The following is a 7,057-nucleotide window of genomic DNA, read 5'->3' as shown; positions in this document are numbered from 1 at the left end:
TTGTTGTTGTTGTCCGACGGTATACGCGTAAATGCAGCACAAGTCTATACAGAACGCGTATCGAGAGAAGCTCGAATCGGAAAATAAAGAACCGAAAATTCACCGAAATCACAATGCAGATGCACTATATGAATCGTTTTTCCGATCCTGTTCGCAGCGCCAGTGATGTTCAAGGGTTCGAGAAAGAAATTTTTAAAAACAATTAAAAACTCTTAAACGAACAAAATTTGACTTTATTGAAATGTAAACCCACTTGTTATAGGCACAAGACAAAAGTAAAGTAACATAAATGTATTGCAGTAATATTTATAATGTCTAAACAATAGATTCATTCTAAAAGTTAAGCATTCTCGGTGATGCAGGCGCAGGCCGCTTATCTATTATGCGTAGGCAGGGCTGTGGACATCACTCCCCCATCCTTAGATTGAGCCGTCCCGGCGAAATTGATATTTTCCAAGTTTGGATTTAGGGAACATTCCTTGAGCTCCAATAGTTCAAATTTTGGTGTGGGTTTACCTTTTCTTTTTCTATACAAAAGGCATAATAATACAACTACAACAGAAACAATAATTATTGTAATGTATGAATAATGTAAATAAGTTGAATATTTTAATACGACTGGTTTGATCTCTTGCAGATTTAAGTCGTTTAATGTTTTGATAGTTATTTTCTTGGAGTTGGCTTCCTTTATGGGCGTAGGGATCTGGTAGTCCTCGTGGATCTTATAATTTTCCTGTATCTTCTTTGGTGAAAACATGTTCGAATCCACAATGACCGGGCATTCTGATTGGATTAAATAATTGCCATGTAATTCCATTTCTTGTAATTTTGGGTTTTCACATTGTTCCAAAATTTTAGTTGGTTTTCCAGCATGTAGAATTAGTCCTCCATTTTCCATTTCTTCTACCAGAGTTGCTTCTTGGATATTTTTGACGTATTCACACTGGTCGTTCAGTCGGCAGCGTGAATTATGGAAATTTATAATAAATGATAAATTTTTTATTTGGAATGGTGAGTCTGTCCAAACAAAATTTGAGGTGACGTAAGATGCGGGAGGTAATAAGAAGATTTCCTGTGCATTAGGAATAACGTGTATTTTAAATAATATTTCGGGGGTTTCGTGAAAAATTGGAAACCTTATTAGGAAAATAATAGATTGTTTAGTACTAACAATCCTTACATTTAGAAGTGGTATTACTTCATAAAGAGAATTTTTAAGGTATATAATTTAATTAATTGAAAATATTTACAAAAGTTGTCGTGATAAGGACTGGTAATTTTTCTGAAATAAAAACTTTAAGGTTTAATATATTTTGCTTAGCCAGTGTAATTGCTCTTTTTATCAATAAAATTTTATCATGTGTTAAAAGAATGTAAAATTGTATTTCTTCATTTTCTACAACGTGCTTTGTTTTACTTGTCATGAACACTTTGTAATTTTGCTATTGTTTATGTTTTGTTGAATTAGTGGTATATCATTTTATATGTTGTTTCTTTCAAAATTGATGAGTATTTATTTTGCACTTGCACAATTTCACTTTGTTTTATTCAACATAATCTTGTAATTTATTTGTTCTAAATCATCATTATCAGGATTGCCTGTAATGAATATAATTCCAGTTACTAAGAAGTTTAGTAATTCTCTTTTAGTAATAAAATGATTAATTTTTGCTTATTGTTGTTCAAAGAATGCGGGATGTTTTTCTAATAATTGAAGTGCTGGTCTATTTATTTTACTTTCTCCAGTTTTGTATTTGATAAGAGGAGAACAGAGGACTCTATGGAAGTTAATAAAAAATAGGCGAGATAGGTTGGTAGGACACCTTCTCAGGCATGAAGGTCTAGTCAGAGACTTATTAGAGGCAGAAACAGGAGTTAGGAGGGGTAGAGGTGGACTTAGGTTAGATTACTGTTCGCAAATAGTTAAGGATGTGGGTTGTCCTAGTTTTAGGGAAATGCGAAGTTTAGCTCAGGATAGGAAAGAGTGGAGGTACGTCTCCAACCAGTCTCTGACGACCTTATGATGATGAAGAGTAGAAGCATTCAGTAGCTTTAAATATGACGAATACAATGAAGAGTGTTTGACCGCAAAATCGTATGATAGTGATTAGAAATGTAAGTTTGTCCTACCTCTTCTTTTAAATCTCCAGCAGTAGGTACTGTTAATTTCCTGGATCCTGAGGTTCTCAGCTGGAAGAGGCTTTCAACTGATCCTGTAAAGAAATTTCTTTTCTTAGTCTTCTTATTTGAGATAAATGACGGTTGTTAGACTTCTTATTTTTCTCTGGGGTAATGTTAAGTATATTATTGTCATTTTTATTTCCAAATGTGACAGGTTGATACTTATTTGTTGATTTTCGCTGTGGTTGAGTCTTTACAAATACTCTTTCTTGTGTTATATCGATATTGTCATTATTGCTGTTTCTATTAACGTAATTGAGGCGTTTCTTTGCTTCCTCTTTTCGTTTTTGATAGTCATAAAATTTTATTAATTCTTTTCTTCTATTTTGAACATATTCACGCATAGAATGTTTTTGTAGAGAGATTCTTAATGGATCAATTTCTTTAAAAGGTCTGTATAATATTTCAAAAGGTGTAAAAGCGGTTGAAGAGTAAATGCTATTATTGTAACAGGTCAATTGAAAAGTCCCCGGCCTAAAATAGTAAAACACATTTTTTTTGCAAAATTCGTTTTCTTTATTCAACATAATTCCCTTCAAGGGTGATACACTGATTATAGCGATCCTCCAACTTTTCGATACCATTTTTGTAGTACGATTTGTCCTTTGCTTCAAAATAGGCCTCAGTTTCGGCGATCACCTCNATTGTTGAATCTGTTGTATATCATTATTTAATTTATTTGTTATTTCATTCGAAATTGATGAGTACCTATTTTGCACTCGCACAATTTCACTTTGTTTTTCTTCAAGAGCTTTTATATTGTAATTTATTTGTTCTAAATCATCATTATCAGGATTGCCTGTAATGAATTTAATTCCAGTTCCCAAGAAGTTTAGTAATCCTCTTTTAGTAATAAAATGATTAATTTTGGCGTATTGTTGTTCAAAGAATGCGAGACGTCTTTCTAATAATCGAAGTGCTGGACCATTTCTTTTACTTTCTCCAATTTTATATTTGATAAGAGTAGCAGCATTTAATAGTTTTAAATATGACGAATACAATGAAGAGTGATTGACAGCGAAATATATTGTGTGATAGTGATTAAATATGTATGCAGGTCCTAACTCTTCTTTTAAATATCCAGCGGTAGTGTTAATTTCCTGGATCCTGAGGTTCTCGGCTGGAAGAGGCTTCCAACTGATCCTGTAAAGAAATTTCTTTTCTTAGTCTTCTCATTTGAGATAAATGACGGTTGGTAGATTTCTTATTTTTCTCTGGGGTGATGTTAAGTATGTTTTTGTCATTTTTATTTCCAAATGTGGCAGGTTGATACTTATTTGTTGATTTTCGCTGTGGTTGAGTCCTTACAAATACTCTTTCCTGTGTTATTTCGACATTGGCATCATTTCTGTTTCTATTAACGTAATTGAGGCGTTTCTGTGCTCTCTCTTTTTGTTTTTGAAATAATTGCTCGTAAAATTTTATTAATTCTTTTCGTCTATTTTGAACATATTCATGCATTGAAGGTTTTTGTAAAGAGGTTCTTAGTGGATCAATTTCTTTAAAAGGTCCGTATAAAACTTCAAAAGGTGTAAAATCGGTTGAAGAGTGAATGCTATTATTGTACATATATACTGCAGTTTGTACATTATCCTCAAGAGTGCTCTCTGGATCATTTTCTCGTAAAATTCTTAATTTTTCTGCTAGAGTTCGATGAAATCTCTCTACGGGTGAATTCGAATTTGGATTATAAGGTGTGGTTAGATGAACATCTATATTAAATGCGTTTAGATATTCTTTAAAGAGTATGTTGTCGAATTCTTTTCCATTGTCTGTTACAATTCGTTTGGGTAAATTATAATGCATTATGTAATGTCTAAATTTTCTTAGTATTTCCAATGCATTTGTTGTTTCTAATTGGTATGCGAGGGCATGTTTACTAAAAAGATCCAAAAATGTCAAGAATTTCGTTTGTCCAAATTGATAGACATCCATGTGAACAATTTCAAAGGGTTCTTCAGCAAGCAAAGGTCCTTGAAACGGTGGCCTATATGGGTGACATTCTTCTTTGGCTGTTAGGCAAATTTCACATTTATTTACTACATTACTTATAGTATCTTTCATTTTTGGCCAATAAAATTTTCTTCTTAGTTTTTTATACGTTTCATTTATTCCTGTATGCATAGTAGTGTGATATTGTTTGGTAATATCTAGTTGGTCCTCTAATGTAGTGATATTTTCTAATTTCTGAGTACATTTTATTAATTTAAATGGTATTGTTTCATAATTACGTTGTAGTGTTTCAACCAGTTGTCTTTCCAAACTTTCATCTTCAAAATATATTCCTATTCTTGTTAAATCGTTCATTAACTGAATTTGTGATACCAAGTAGTCTATATTTCTACATTTAATTTCGTAAATGGTGTTTTTAAATACTCTTCTTTTAATAGTATAATTTGTTTCTCCTGAATTAACAATGATTTGTTGTTTAAATGTATTAAGTGGTTCCTCACTAATATCTAAATTAATTACGGGGCTTTCAGCAGCTGTATGGGCTGTTTGACTTGAATTATCAGATCTATTATTCCAGTACTCTTCTATTACACTATCCATATTTTCTTCTAATTCTGAATCTTCAACATTAGGTAACATGGATAACATATCAACCTGTTCGGGTAATAACGTTTCTCTGGTATTTATTTCAATTCTACTATGTGCATCGGTGACAAAGTTTTTTGTTACCTTTTATGTGACTTATATGATTTCAAATTCATATTCTAACATAATTACTTTATATATTTGAAATTTTGCATTAAGTCTTTTAGCATTCATTAGCTATATCAAAGGTTGGTGGTCAGTTTCAGTAGAAAATATTTTTCCTAGTAAATATGGTCGAAAATGTTTGCATGCCTGTTTTAGCAATAAATTCCTTTTCAATTGCAGATACGTTTCTTTGATCATTGGTCAGCGTTTTCGAATAAAATGCAATTGGTTTATTTTCCTGTGAAAGTACTGCTCCTATTGATATATTTGAAGCGTCAGTTGCTATTTTTAATTGCCTTTTAATAGTCGGGAAATGACAATACGGGTGCGTTGCATAAAATTTCCTTACATTTATTAAAACAGTTGATAAAGTCTTGCTCTTTATTATTTATAATTGTTCATTTTTTCAATCTCTTGTTTAATGGAGCTGTTAATTTTGCAAAGTCTTGTATAATTTTTCTATAATATCCTATAAGTCCTAAAAATGATTTTAAACTAGTTCGATCATGAGGTATTGGGAAATTTTTAATGGCTTTCAGTTTGTCGGGATTTGGTGAAACTCCTTCAGCAGTAACAACATGTCCTAAAAATTGTACCTCTTTGCGCAAAAATTCACATTTATCAGGTTGTAGTTTGAGATTATACTGTTTTAATTTTTCAAAGATAAGTTTAAGATGATATAAGTGTTCTTGCAATGATTTTGAGAATATTATAACGTCATCGATATACACAAAACAGAATTTGTATATATAGGGTCGTAGAATATTTTCCATAACTCTCTGGAATGTTGCGGGTGCATTTTTCAAACCGAATGGCATCCGAAGATACTCATAGTGTCCTCCTTCTACAGTAAATGCGGTCTTTTCAACAGATTTTTCGTCGATTTCTATTTGGTGGTATCCCTGAGCTAGATCGAGAGTAGAAAAATAGGTACATCGTCCTAAATTGTCCAAAATTGTATCAATGCGCGGTAAAGGATACTTATCCTCCACGGTTACCTGGTTTAATTTACGATAGTCTATTACCATCCTATATTTTCGTTTTCCACTTGCGTCTTGCTTTTTTGGTACAATCCACACGGGTGATGAATATGGTGATATGGAAGGTTGGATAATATTCTTCTTTAGTAAATCTTCAATTTGTTGTTTTATGTGTTCCTTCAGGTGATAAGGATGTCTGTAACCTTTGACGTAAATTGGGTCATCATTAGTTGTTCTAATGTTATGTTTAACAGCGTTTGTGAATGTTAGTCCTGTTTTGTTATCATAAAAGATGTCGTGGTAGTCATTTATCAGTTTCATTATTTTTGCCTTTTCTTCTACATTCATATGGGAAACTCTGATTAATTCGCTAATGTCTGCTAAATTTTCAGGTTGGTCGAATGGAAATACTTTTGATTCGTCATACGCATCCATAGTCTCTACTTGTACAGGTTCATCAAATGTATAACTTGTTTCTTCGTTACACGGAATATTTACTATGCCATTTTCTGCGTTTGCTAATACTTCCATACTTTGTTCTAAAGGGTGTTTGAATATAACTTGTCCAAAATTTATATCGACTGGTACTGATAAAATTTTATTCTTTGTCTTTACCTTCGTTGGAACAAATACTGTAGGATTAGTGTATGTATTCATTTTAAAAGTTTTGCCTTTAAGTTTAATTGTATCATTCTTCATATCTATTTGAGCATCCAAATTTGCGAGGTCTTTAGTTCCTAAAAGTCCATCAAATTTTGTATGCCAGTCAAGTAGGCGAAAGTGTATATTTTCGTTAATTCCTAAGTCTTGTAAGAGCGGTAATTCACAGTTATAATTGGCGGTATGTATAGCGTTAACTGATTTTATCCAAAAAGGTTGAATAAAAATACTTTCAGGTGGTAATTTGTCCATTAGATTTTCATTTAGTAAGGAATTGTCGGCTCCTGTGTCTATAAGAATTTTTAAACCGTTAGGAAGGGTAATAAAGGGTAGTTTTGAAATTTGTTGAAGGTGATTAGTATCCACTACGTCTTCTGGTCTGTAGAGGCAGTCTTCGTAAAATTTTCTTCATTTTCAACTTCCTCAGTTAATTCTTCTGGCTCTTCTCGTAATTGTTGTTGATAGAATTCTGCGTATTCTTCTGGGGTCATTAACTCCGGTTCTTCAACGTTAGAAACGTCCATAGGTTCTTC

The 7,057-nt window shown here is 32.3% G+C and overlaps 2 protein-coding genes across 7 annotated transcripts in view; one reads left to right on the top strand and one right to left on the bottom strand.

Moving 5' to 3' along the window:
* The window catches only part of LOC108742465 (integumentary mucin C.1-like), a 37,165-nt gene that overhangs the window by 11,249 nt on the left and 18,859 nt on the right, over window positions 1–7,057 (top strand). The gene's annotated exons all lie outside the window — the stretch shown is intronic.
* LOC112904803 overlaps window positions 1–7,057 on the bottom strand; it is a 48,401-nt gene that overhangs the window by 23,870 nt on the left and 17,474 nt on the right. For 3 of the 4 annotated variants that reach the window (XM_025975789.1, XM_025975793.1, XM_025975791.1), the window contains exon 1: window positions 2,131–2,658. The gene's annotated coding sequence lies outside the window, so the exon portion shown is untranslated. Of the gene's footprint in view, window positions 1–2,130; window positions 2,659–7,057 lie in introns of those variants that run through there. The other variant, XM_025975790.1, reaches the window with a different exon arrangement.

Source organism: Agrilus planipennis, unplaced genomic scaffold (genome assembly GCF_000699045.2).
Source record: "Agrilus planipennis isolate EAB-ADULT unplaced genomic scaffold, Apla_2.0 scaffold312, whole genome shotgun sequence".
Taxonomy (NCBI): Eukaryota; Metazoa; Arthropoda; class Insecta; order Coleoptera; family Buprestidae; genus Agrilus; species Agrilus planipennis.
The sequence above is the reverse complement of the archived record's forward strand: the minus strand, read 5'-3'. Positions and strand labels throughout refer to the sequence as shown.